Source organism: Cervus elaphus, chromosome 3 (genome assembly GCF_910594005.1).
Source record: "Cervus elaphus chromosome 3, mCerEla1.1, whole genome shotgun sequence".
Taxonomy (NCBI): Eukaryota; Metazoa; Chordata; class Mammalia; order Artiodactyla; family Cervidae; genus Cervus; species Cervus elaphus.
Genome location: NC_057817.1, coordinates 2275428 through 2288199, shown reverse-complemented (window position 1 = coordinate 2288199; position 12772 = coordinate 2275428).

Below are 12772 nucleotides of genomic sequence, written 5' to 3'. Positions count from 1 at the left end.
CCTAGAACTGGAATTTCTAGTCGTCTGTTTGTGGCAGGAGGAGGGGGCTTAGTGGGGGTTAGATGGGGGTCATTTCAGCACCATGGATGTGTCTCTGTGTTAGAGCCACACACCCAGGTAGCTCTGCTGGGCGGGCTGGATCCCCTTAGAGAGACTGGGCTTGGAGATTGTCAGTTCTCTGTTCCAGCTTTCATGCCAGCGGCCCATCTGGTTGTGCTAAGGCCATGTCCATGCCATGGACATAGGCCGGCCCTGGCATTGATCACCACCTGGCTGCAGCAGGACCCGTGATGCGAGCCATGGAGTGGACTTTATAGGAGGGTCTCAGCTGCAGGGCCCAGGTACAGGGCTGTGGGCTGCTGCTCCATAATTGTGGCTTATTTTCTAGAAAACCAACCTGTGGGGTCAGTCTTTTCTCTCAACTCAGATTTTCAAAATATCTACTTCAGTTTGCTGTCAACTAACATAATATGTCACCCTGCTTATTTAACTTATATGCAGAGTACATCATGAGAAACACTGGGCTGGAAGAAGCACAAGCTGGAATTAAAATTGCCAGGAGAAATATCAATAACCTCAGCTGTGCAGATGACACCACCCTTTTGGCAGAAAGTGAAGGTGAACTAAAAAGCCTCTTGATGAAAATGAAGGAGGAGAGTGAAAAAGTTGGCATAAAGCTTAACATTCAGAAAACTAAGATCATGGCATCTGGTCCCATCACTTCATGGGAAACAGATGGGGAGACAGTGGGAACAGTGTCAGACTTTATTGTTTTGAGCTCCAAAATCACTGCAGATGGTAATTGCAGCCATGAAAGTAAAAGACGCTTACTCCTTGGAAGGAAAGTTATGACCAACCTAGATAGCAAATTAAAAAGCAGAGACATTACTTTGCCAACAAAGGTCCGTCTGGTCACGGCTATAGTTTTTCTAGTGGTCATGTATGGATGTGAGAGTTGGACTATGAAGAAAGCTGAGCACGAAAAAATTGATGCTTTTGAACTGTGGTGTTGGAGAAGACTCTTGAGAGTCCCTTGAACTGCAAGGAGATCTAGCCAGTCCATCCTAAAGGAGATGAGTCCTGGGTGTTCATTAGAAGGACTGATGCTGAAGCTGAAACTCCAGTACTTTGGCCACCTCATGCGAAGAACTGACTCATTGGAAAATGCCCTGATGCTGGGAGAGATTGGGGGCAGGAGAGGAGACGACAGAGGATGAGATGGTTGGATGGCATCACCGACTTGATGGACATGGGTTTGAGTAAACTCCAGGAGTTTGTGATGGACAGGGAGGCCTGGTATGCTGCGATTCATGGGTTCACAAAGAGTCGGACACAACTGAGCTACTGAACTGAACTGAATTGAATGTAATATGACAGAACCTAATTTGAGTCTGAATTAGCTAATGTCAGGTCGACGTCCAAAATGTGCGAATGTTGCCGAGGAGGTGGCCGCATGAGGCCAGACAGGGCTGCATGGCAGACCTCATCCCTGGTGCAGCCGCTGGAGACCCAGAGACTTGGGGTCCCCACTGATACCCTTGTTCTGGTTCCTCAGACAGTGAGGACACAGGCTTGAGTCATGGTTGCCAAGCACCCAGCCCAGAGCCTGGAAAGCCCTTGCTCACTGGGGCCGTGGCAGGCACGTCTGCAAGATCAGGCCTCGGCTCATTGAACGGTAGTGCAGCCTAGACCCAGGGAGCAGCCCTGGCACCACCTGCCCTGTCTGCAGGGCTTTCTGATTTCTCAGACCTGTTGCTCACCGTTTCCCAGGATCCTCCTCTGGTCACCCCTGCCAGAGTGCCTCTCCTGCAACAGCAAATGCCTCCTGCCTTCCCTTCTCTGTGCTCTAGCCGTCCTGCAGCTGAACTTTTTACAGGAGAGTATAGAGAACAAGGGCCCAACAAGCACACCAGTGAGCCGAGCTGTGGCCTCACTGTGACCATCGGGGTGTGGTGTGGTTCCTTAGGACTTCCTAGATGCCTGGGTCATTCTCACACAGGTGTTGCTGCCCCTAACTGTCATTAGACAATGCCTGACCTCAGCGAGGCTGCACACCTATGCACCAGGTGACACTCAGTCTCCTGAGGTTGACAACTGTGAGGGACAGATGCCGTCAGGGCCCTGTGTCTGAGTGAGAGAGGGAGCCGATGCTTCCAACACCGCGGGGGTCAGGCGTGTGCTGCCAGGAGAGCAGCCCAGAGGACAGGCCCTTTACCTGAAAAAGAGAAGCAAAAGCTGGTGAAGCAAGTTGGTGTCTACCACGATGCCATTTTCATCCTGAACACTACTTGAGTGTATTTATTAGAAGGTCACTGTTATTTATTAGAGCTTAAAAACGTGACATCCAGCAGCATGACACAAGAAAAGAACGTTCTGGAACCTTTGCAAATGTGACATCCAGCAGCATGACACAGAAAAGAATGTTCTGGAACCTTTGCAAACCAAGAGAAGGCGCTCACACAGTGGGGTTCACTGAACGGAGAAGAACACAAACAAAAAAAAAAGAAGAGACGTGAATAGGTGTGCAGTTCTCTCACACAAGTCAAAGGACATGACAGTTGTGTACCGAGTCTGGGGGTGGACCAGGAATTCTGATGTCAGGCAACAGTGACATCAAGTAGTAGAGGCCAGGTTCCCATGGGTAGCGCCTATCTCCCCCAACCCTAGATGCACTTCTTGAGAGCGATGAACACAGGAAGGTTATGTTCTGTAGCAGACAAACGAATTCACTCATGGGCTTAATGTTTCCAAGACCATTTGACCTTTGTTCTCAACCCAAGGAGCTAAGCATCTTATTAAACAGGGCCTAACCAGGGGCAGAGCCAAATGCAGAACCTGCCGCATAATAGGTGCTCAAAAAGAAGTGCTGAATTAATGTAGCTGCTCCTACATGGAGGCCGAGTAAGGGATCTGACGCATCTCATGGCCCTTTATTGACAGGCACTGAAAATGCCAGCCTGCTACGAGGCCTAAGGTGGTTAATTATAGAATTCAACACATTTATTTTAAAAGGCACTGCAAAGAGTGTCTTGACAAACAGCATACAATGCCTGTCACGTTCATCATCCTGAAGATCGACTTATGTGCATTGTAGACACTTAACAAGAAGCTCGCATGTACTAGATGTCAGTTATTAGCAGGTGACGGCTAGAAACGTGTCCTAGCTGTGCACATCTATTCACGTGCTCTAGTATGGATGTAACCACCTCTCTAGAGGCAGCAAAACCTACACGACGTGAGTTGCCAATTTATTTTCAGAAGTTCATGATCATATGCTGAGGCAGGAAGAAGAGCAACAAGCTTTAGATTATGGCCCTTTATTCTTTGAGACCTCATTCCCCCATCCATAAGGGGCATGCTTGGTTGAAATAATGGCTAATGTGTGTAAAAATGAGAGAGGGACATTGACCTGCCCAGGAATGCCCAGACTAGGTGTTTTCTAGCAGGGGAAGCAGGTGCGCACCTGGGAGCAGGGTAAGGGTGGGTTCTCCAGCTCTGAGGAGCCAGGCCCAGGGCAGGAGGGAGGTAGGGCTGCTTTCCCAGTGGTCTGCAGTGGACTCTGGAACCCTCAATGCTATGCTGAGACCCCAGCCACCCACGTGGAGTAAACCCCCCAGGGAGACTCTTCAGATAGGCTCTCAAGACAGCACCAGCCCTCGTCAGCACTCTCCAGGGCCCTTTGAGGAGCTGCAGCTGAAGGAGCTGGTGGTGCCTCCCTGCCCCTCCCCACATGGGCCCTGCGTCTCATCCCCACAGCCTCTGCTTTCTCTGCGGGACCTTCTCTCTCTTGCCCACAGGTATCCTCTAAGGCAACGATGCTGGTAAGTCTGGTGCTCAGATCTGGGAGGGACCAGTAGAGAGGTTCTGTGCAGGCATTACTGCTGGTCTCCCCAGATGGAAAATGCTCCCCTGGAAGGAAAGGGGACTTCTGTGAACTGTTTGTAGTAGTGCAAATTGGTGCAGCCACTGTGAAAAACAGGAGGACCCTACCTTCAAAAATTAGAAATAGAGCTACCATATGACCCAGCAATCCCACTTCTGGGTGTATATCCAAAGGAAATGAAAGCAGTATCTCAAACACATATCTATGTCCCTTGTGCATTGCTGAGTTACCTGCAAATGTCAAGATACGAAAACAACCCAAGTGTCCATTGATGGATGAGGAGATAAAGAAAATATGAGACATGTGTGTGTGTGTGTGTATGTGTGCTGTGCTTAGTCACTCACTCGAGTCCATCTCTGTGTGATCCCATGGACTGTAGCCTGCCAGGCTCCTCTGTCCATGGGGGTTCTTCCTGCAAGAATGCTGGAGTGGGTTGCCATGCCCTCCTCCCAACCCAGGGATCGAACCCAGGTCTCCCACATTGAAGGTGGATTTTTTCACCATCTGAGCTACCAGGGACGCCCCTATCTGTTTGTATGTATAACGAGATACTCAGCTATCTGGGAGGAAGATTTTCATCTACCCTTGTAGATTCCTCTGGTTGGTATGAGAATTAAATTGACACGAGGCAGACTAACAGGAGAGCATCAACGTTTAATAACATGTACACATGGGAGAGACTCAGGGAAACTGAATAACTCACCAATGCCAAAGCCCTTACCTTATGTATTAATACCATCTTCAGCTAAAGACAAAACAGGGAGTCAGGGAGGGATTGGGGACTTCACTGGGAATGCAAACAGTTCACATGGAGATGGGAAAGCAAAGTTTGGAAAATCAGTGTCTCCTGGGCCCTGTGGAGACAGTGGGACAAGAGTGGACTCTGGTCTCCAGGCTCTGCTGACTCCCTCCACTACACAAAACCCACGTTCTTGGCAGATTTCTCCAGGGACAGCTCTGTTCCAGGAACAGTCTCTTTATCTAAATTCTATAGGCGGCTAAGAGGGAGGTAAAAATAACAAAACAAAACACTTCCCAAGTCTTCTGTTTTTTAAAATAATTAGGACTTAAATGAACCCTCGCCAGAGAGATACATTTTCAGGTAACAGATTTTGCCCCCCTACACAGTCAAGGACTCAGGCCCCTGGCTGGCGGGGCTCTTCCCAGACTTATACTTCTAGCATGGGCACTGCTATTCCCAGGTGCCTTTATCTGAGGCTCGGACAGGGGTCTTCCCCAGGCGCCTTCGAGGAGGAGGGGGAAACCTTGAAGGTGCTTTCCCCACTCTGACTTGGCACCCAGTACTTTTCCACTCCAAGCCCACCCCTTGACACCCACACCCTTGGGTCCCTAGTACTGCCAGAGCCTTTTGCTGGGCCTATCCCCTCAGTGAGATGACCCCTGTGTGCTCTTCCCCACCTAGCCCTCAAAGGGGGCACCGTTTCGGGGGGATGGTGGAACAGCTGGGGATGCCTGCCTCATCCAAACCAGGAAGTGATGAAGGCTTTCATGCTTCCATTCAGGGCCCGTGGTTCTGCTCACCTGCTCACACCTCTCAGCCCAGCTCTTGACAGGCCGGACCTGCCCTTGTGCCCGTAACCAGAGACAGCCGTCAGTTCCTCAGGGCTCATGCGATTAAATTAGGCCCACCGGGATCTTATCCTGCCAAAGGTCATTGATCAGTAACTTGAAAATGACCATCAGAGGTGTGGCAGCAGGGCAGACGCTCGGGGAGGCAGCTGCCCACTGAGGCTGTTGTGCTTTGTTTGCTGAGCCTTTGGCAGCTCCTTACCCTGTGTCCCTGCTCGCACACCACCTGGGACATGCTTGCTCACAGCGTGATTGCGATGACCCGAGCAAACCAGTAAAGGTCGTGAGCAGTGTTGGATCGATGGGCTCGGCCAGCAGCCATGCTGCAGGGGCCGTCCAGCTGGGAGAGCCCTGGTCCAGCGGTGCCCCACGAGAGCCCGTCTCCCGGCAAGCATCACACGACCTAGGGCTCCACTGCTGTACTGAATTGAGTGGTTGGTACCTGAGACTCTTAGTGGGATGAGATAATTTGTGGGCCATCATTTTATACAGAGATTCCAGATGCTTCTCTCTACAGACTGACACTTCTGTACCCCATATGCCCTGCCTATCTGTCCTGGTCAGTCTGCATGGACTGGCCTCAGGTTGTACATCAGAGATGCCAATTTGACATCTGTCCTATCATGACCATTTGCGTCCAGACCACGTGTAGGTGATCATGCCAGTGAGCATCTTGCTACTCAGGTGAGCATCTTTCTCCAAAGGTAGGGGTGGCGTGAGGGAAAATTCACTGGTCAAATCCATACCCACTGGAACATTACTATGTTCTGCCCAATAGCTCCATGTATATATTTACCCATGGTTTGATCCAGGGGTGGCCCTGGATATTATCGATCTTCTCAGTTGTTACCCATCAGACAGCTAACAAGAACAGCAAGTACCTTTAGTTTACCTTTTCCAGGTTAGTAATTGTGTTGTCATTGTCCAGGTGGGGAAAAAAAAAAAAACAAAACCAAAAAACCATACCAACTAGTCTAACAGAGACCCGTGCAACATGTATCCAGCAGGAGACACATGCAGGGGGCACCTGAGACAAGAGAGAACACACGCAGGGAGCTGGCGCCGCCAGCAAGGCTGCAGGCGCGAAGACAGGGCTTGGGGCCCATAGAGTTCACAGCCTGGGGGAGGCGCCGTCACCTGGCTGCAGGGAGGCCTCTGGGGCTGGGCTGGAGGAAGGCTACTCAGACTTGGGATGCAGACCTTGGAGAAGGTCCTGCCCGGAGGAAAGGTGGAACTACTGAGGTCCTGGGAGAAAACACAGGACTTCGTCTTCTTGATGTTACAGCGTGTGTGAACCTGGTGTCAGAAAAGCTTTCTCAAATGGGACCCCCAAAATGCAACAGCCATAAGGTAAAAGATTAAAACTTTAGGTAAAAACTATAGCCACAAACAGGAATGATGTATTTGTAATACATTTATCCCATAGAGGAATCACGCTGAGAACATCTTTCAAAAAAATGCTACAAATCAATTTTTTTTAAAGAGAGCCCAATTAAAAGCAAACAAAAGTTTGAACAAGTCCTTCAAAAAAGTACTTATCCAAATGGCTAAGAAGCCTTGCAAAGCCAATTCTACTTCATTACTTTTTAGGAAATTCAAATCAACATGTCACACACAGCACACACATCAGAATGACTAAAATTAAACAGACTAGATAAAAATTTTAAACCTGGCAAGATAAGCGTTGCTGATGGAGTGTAAATTAGTACAACACAACGACTTTGGAAGACTGCTTGGTGATGTCTACACAGCTGAGCACACACACCTCATATGACACAGCTGACAGGGACTGTGGCTTATGTCCATGAGAAGATGCGCCAGTAGGAAAAAGCTAGAAAACTCAGAGAACGAGAAACTGTACATCAGTAATCGAACAGATACATATATTTTGATATAGTCAAACTATAGTAGTACCTAGCAATGATGACAGGAATGGCTGCTACATGAAATAATATGGATGAATTTCACAGACTTAACATGGATGGGAGAAGCTAGAAAAGGAAAAGTACGTAACGTGTGTTTGCGCTGATTGGCGGTCCAGGAACTGCAAAGTCCAACAGAGACTCCAAGTGTGGTCGGTCCACAGGGCGAGGCTCACCGAAAGAGCACAGAGGCCCTTCCTCTCGCTTTGGAGACCGGATGTCTGTGTGCTGTCCTAGCTCGAGCCCTCCCACCGTCTCCTACCTCTCTGCACCTGTCAAGACTCCAGCAGACTACTGCCTCCAAGCTAATCTTAGTGGGAATACGTGCATCTCATAATTTCTGTGTTCAAAGAGGAACATGCTTGGTCTTATTTATATGGACCAGCCTATTCCTACTTGTTCCAAAATAGTAGAAATTTAAGGATGCATCTATAGTTGCAAATCACATTTGAGATGATGGGTGTTGGGGGTTGCCTGTAAATACTGATGAATACACGACAAACTGTTGTTAGCAGTTGGATGAAGAGACCACGTTGCTGGGGCAATGTCAATTGTTATAATGAGCTTTGATTACTTGTCTTCCAAGATCATTCTTTCCGAACAGCAAACATATTTCTGTGGATGCAGAACTTAGTAAATTATGCAATATAGAGGAAAATGAATAAGCTTAAAATTGTTAATCACAGTAAGATATCCATCCTGGATTGTTGTTTATTCTATCCAATATAATCCCCCTGGACGACCCATAAAATTAATTTTGCGTGGATTTTTGTTGATTTTCCATCCCATTTTGAAAAATAGCTGTGTCCTCTAATGTCTCATTGCCGAGAAAGAGCACAAAGTGAAGACTCAGCATGTTCATTAAGGGTGGATGGGAGTGTGCAGGTCTTGGAGTTAATTAACCAAACGCTGAAGAAGCAACGACACAAGCAAACCTTGAGTTTACTTGTCCACAGACCAAGCAACACCATCTAGTGACTAATGACTTCCTGCCCTCTGCTGGCTCCAATTGGAACCACTCCTTTAGATATATTCCAGGGAAAATGGCTTCCAGGTAGAATTTTTCTGGATGTTTCCTCTTAAACAGAAACAAGCAAAAACAAAGTAAAAACGTGATCATTCTTACAGTATATCCTTAGTCAAATAATCAAAGACCAAGAGGCATTCTGATCCTGTACGAGATGTCAGATCTAAACTGTTTTGCCCTTCAGATCAACTGAAGTCATGTGACTCCAAGGCTCATGATTGACAGGCGCTGATAATGGCACCGCTGGTGGCCATGACCTCCTCATGCCAGTCTGCCCCACACAGAGGAACTCTATTCGAAGCCAGAGAAAAAAGACAGAAATAATGCTGTCTGCCTCTCTGTTTCACTGGCTCTGCATCTCTCTCTGAACCTACATCTGTGTGTGTGTGATTGTACTGACATCTGTCTGTGTGTATGAGAGAGAGACTGTACCTACACCTGTGTGTGTGTATGTGTGACTCGATGTACAGATGTGTGCTTACATGCCTGCCGGTCTGTCTGTCTGTCTGCGTGTCTGCTTCACCTTTCTGGTAGTTTGCCTGTCCCTCTCTATCCATAATCCTGCCTGTCTTTCTCTATGTGTTGTCCATAGAGCTTTCTGTCTCTTGTTAATGTGTCTGTCTCTTGTTTATGTGTCCATCTTTCTGATTCTATCTCTTTGTCCATCTATCAGGCTGTATGATTTTTGGTCTGTCACTTTATCTGTCTCTGTCTGTCGTTTTTTCCCTCGCTGAGTTCTCCAATGTGTATGTGTGATGCAATCCTGATAAAAGCCCCCTCTTTGATGGGCAGGACACGTGGCCTGGAAACCTTTCCTTGTCAGCTTGTTCCTCCAGAGTCAGGGGCTCCTGCTCTCTGAGTTCAAACCTACCAAGTTCTAACCCCCCACCTGCTCCCACAGGCAACCCAAGCCCTGAGCTCCACCCCACGGACTCAGCATGTCCCCATTTGTGACTGTGAGGATCCCTAACGTTGGCACACGCACTGGGAGCTGCTCTTTGGCACTACTGTGTAATATGACACATACTTTTGTGTGTGTATGTTTAGTGCAAGTGTGTTTGTGTACATTTCAGGTGTCTGCGCGTGTGTATGTGTGGGTCTATGTGAATGTGGTTATGTGCATGTGTTAGTAGGAGGCCTCATCACCCTTTCAAGTATTTTCCAGGTAGTCAGTCGGTTCACAAAGAAAAGTTGTCCCTGTCTGCAGAAGCAGCTCCCATCTCTGCCTGGGGCCCCACACCACACCTTCCACACGTACTGTGGACCCTCCCCACGGAGCCTGCGGGCAGGGAGGAAAGGTCAGAGGTCTCTGAGGTCTCCACTGTTGTGCATGGTGGAATGGGCCGTGAATGGTCCCCTGGGGGGGTGCAGTACAGTGCCTGGGCAGCAGCACTGCCCCAAAGCCCCATCTGGGCCTGCCCTGGCCCAGGGCTGCGGTGTCTGAGCCCCAGCCTCGGTAGACAACAAGAACAGTCCCAGCCTCGACACTGAAGAAGCACTGACCCAGGGAGGGAAAGGAAGCATCTTTCCATATCATTCCTCATGTGTCAGAAACAGAGGTGTCACGGAGAGACTGCGGCTGGCAGGTCACTCGGAGCACGGAACCAGGATCCGGGTGACTTGTCCGCTCCTCTTCATCCAGCCAAGCCCTCTGTCTGCTGGGGCAGCCTTTGTGCACTGCCCCCGCAGACCCATCAGGGCCAGGGAGCCCAAACCACCCAGAGCCAAAGACCAGGGGACTCTAAGTCTTGCCCAGGTATAGAAGGGTGAGAGGCCCAGGGGACCAGGGAGGTGCTAACTACAATCATCCAGGTCAGCGATGACAGTGGCCTGGACTGGGTGGAGGCAGCGGGATGGAGAAATGCATTGAGGCTCAAAACAAATTCTAAACATTTAAAAGGTCAGGGTGTTGCACCAGAGTGGAGGAGGGGATCCAAAACAGTGCAGAGATCTGGCTTGAGCAGTGAGAGGCCAGAACACTGCCACTAGTCCTTGAACCTCAGCTTCCTCATCTGTAAATTGCTGTTGAAAGTCTGCATTCCAACCATCTTTGGAGTCACTCATCACTGAGTTCTCCCGTGCTATGTGTGATGTGTATATTGATCAATTTCTGCTTGTTTTCCCCTTATTCCTCTGTCTTTTGTTAGTCCAGTTTGCAGGGTACAAGCTGAAGAACGTAGGAGGATAGAGGGGAAACCCATCTTTTTCCTCTCCTACATCAGAGAGGGGCTGCCTTCGCTTGGCATCTCTGTAAGCAACACCCGGCCACCTAATCTCACACTTGGGAAAGGTTATAACTGAGTGAGAGCCAGCGTGGGTGGTCAACTCACAAATCTCTGGGGCTCCATCTCCAGGAAGAAAAATAGCAGTTCTCAGGGTGAGGCAACCCAACAGTCATCACATGGGAACTTGCTAGAAACACACATTTGGGGACTGCCACAGGCCGGATGGTTCAGAACTCACAGTGGTGTGAGTTTAAAGAGGTTCTCTTGGAGATTCTGATGTAGCCCACAGGCTGATTTCATGGCCCTCCAGCTAAGAACAGTTTTGCACTTTTTTAATGATGGCGGTGGCGGCTGGGGGAGGGCAGGCGAGGTGGGAAGTGGAATCAAAGAGTAATAGTCTGTGCCATGTGAAACATACATGGAATTCAGACGTTAGTGTCCACAAGTGAGGCATTATTTGAACAGTAATAATAGCTTTGCTGTCGTGCTAACGGAGCCATGCTGCTTCCAATGACCTCGTGGCTGCAAAGCCTACAGTGTATCCTCTCGGGCCTCTGCAGGCGAAGTGCCCATGCCCGCCACACAGCAGCAAGCCTGTCTCCAAACCCCTGGGCCTGCAGGGCCAGAACCCAGGCCTGCACGTCCACCAGGGCTCAGGGAATGTACCTGGATGGGAAGCATGCTACAACTCTGTGTTCTCACCTCTAATGGAAAGTGACCATCCCCTTCTTTTATAGATGGAGGCAATTCTGCCACCTGCAGAATGGCTAGGGGGTGGCAGGTGGGGGTTCTTTGCTGGTGACTTTCTGGGACCCCTGACAGTGAGACTGTGCCCACCTCCAGGAAGCTGGCATCAGCAGTTAGTGAGGAAATGAGGTTACTTGCGTGCGTGCTCAGTCGCTAATTCGTATCCGACTCTGTGACCTCATGGACCATAGCCCACCAGGCTTCTCTGTCCATGGGATTCTACAGGTAAGAATACTGAAGTGGGTTGCCTTGCCCTCCTCCAGGGCATCTTCCCGACCCAGGGACTGAGCCCGCATCTCTTGCATCGCCTGCGTTGGCAGGCGAGTCTGTACCACTAGCACCACCTGGGAAGGCTGTAGTGATTAATATCCCACAAAGTTTTCGTTTGTACTTTGGTAACTGTTCTGTACGCGGATGGGTTCCTCGGCAACCATAGGTGGTTTCATTCTGTGCCCTTCTGAGAAGGATACCACCACACGCACTGTGCAAGCCTGCAGGTGCCTCGCAGCTGGCCAAAGTGGAGGAGGCCTCCTGGACCTGCTCCTCAGCCCACTCTGGTGCAAGGCCCCAGGCCCCTCCCAGGACAGGTCAGGAGCAACTTCCTGTGGCTCTTTTAGATACTGTGGGAGCAGCCCAAGCTGAGCACATACAGGGAGCCAGGCACTGGCTCTTCTGGGTGCTGGGGCTCCACCACGAACAGGAGAGGACCAGAATTCCTGCTGCGGAGAGGCTGGGGAGTAGTGCTGCAAGGCCACCACGGAGGCCTCAGGGAGGCTGAGGGCTGGGGAAGACGGTCAGGCCCTGCATGTGGCCCACCGGGTCTTCCCCACCCCAGCCAAACCGTCCCTTTTGCTTCTTCCTATGCTCTCACCCCAGGGCCTTTGCTGGTGCGGGCTCCGCTCTGGGAAGCCCCTTCCCACATACCTGGGAAACTTCTACTCATCCTTCAGATCTCAGAGGAAATGCCTCTTTCTTGCACCCATTGGTCCCTCCAACATGACCTCCCCTGCTCTGTCCTTGGGGTCTGAGCTTCTCTCTCACTCAGGGACCAGGCATCGTGGTGGTGGCTGCCACAGATGTGGCTTGTGCACCACTGGACGCCTGCACCAGGGTAAGCCTGGAACCCTGCTGCTGGGTCATTGCCCGGGGGCTCTCAACTGCCCCTTCTCTGGAGAATCATTCAGGTTAACAGGAGCCACCTAGGCCTGAAAGTGGTGACAGGCTGTGCCTCCCCATGCAAAGGGGCCACGGTTCACATGCCTGAACCCAGTGTCAGGCTGGCTGGCCCCCAGCTGCTCCCACATCTGCCTTTCCCAGCCTTCAGCCTCCCTGGGGCCTCCGTGGTGGCCTTGCAGCATTGCTCCCAAGCCTCTCCGCA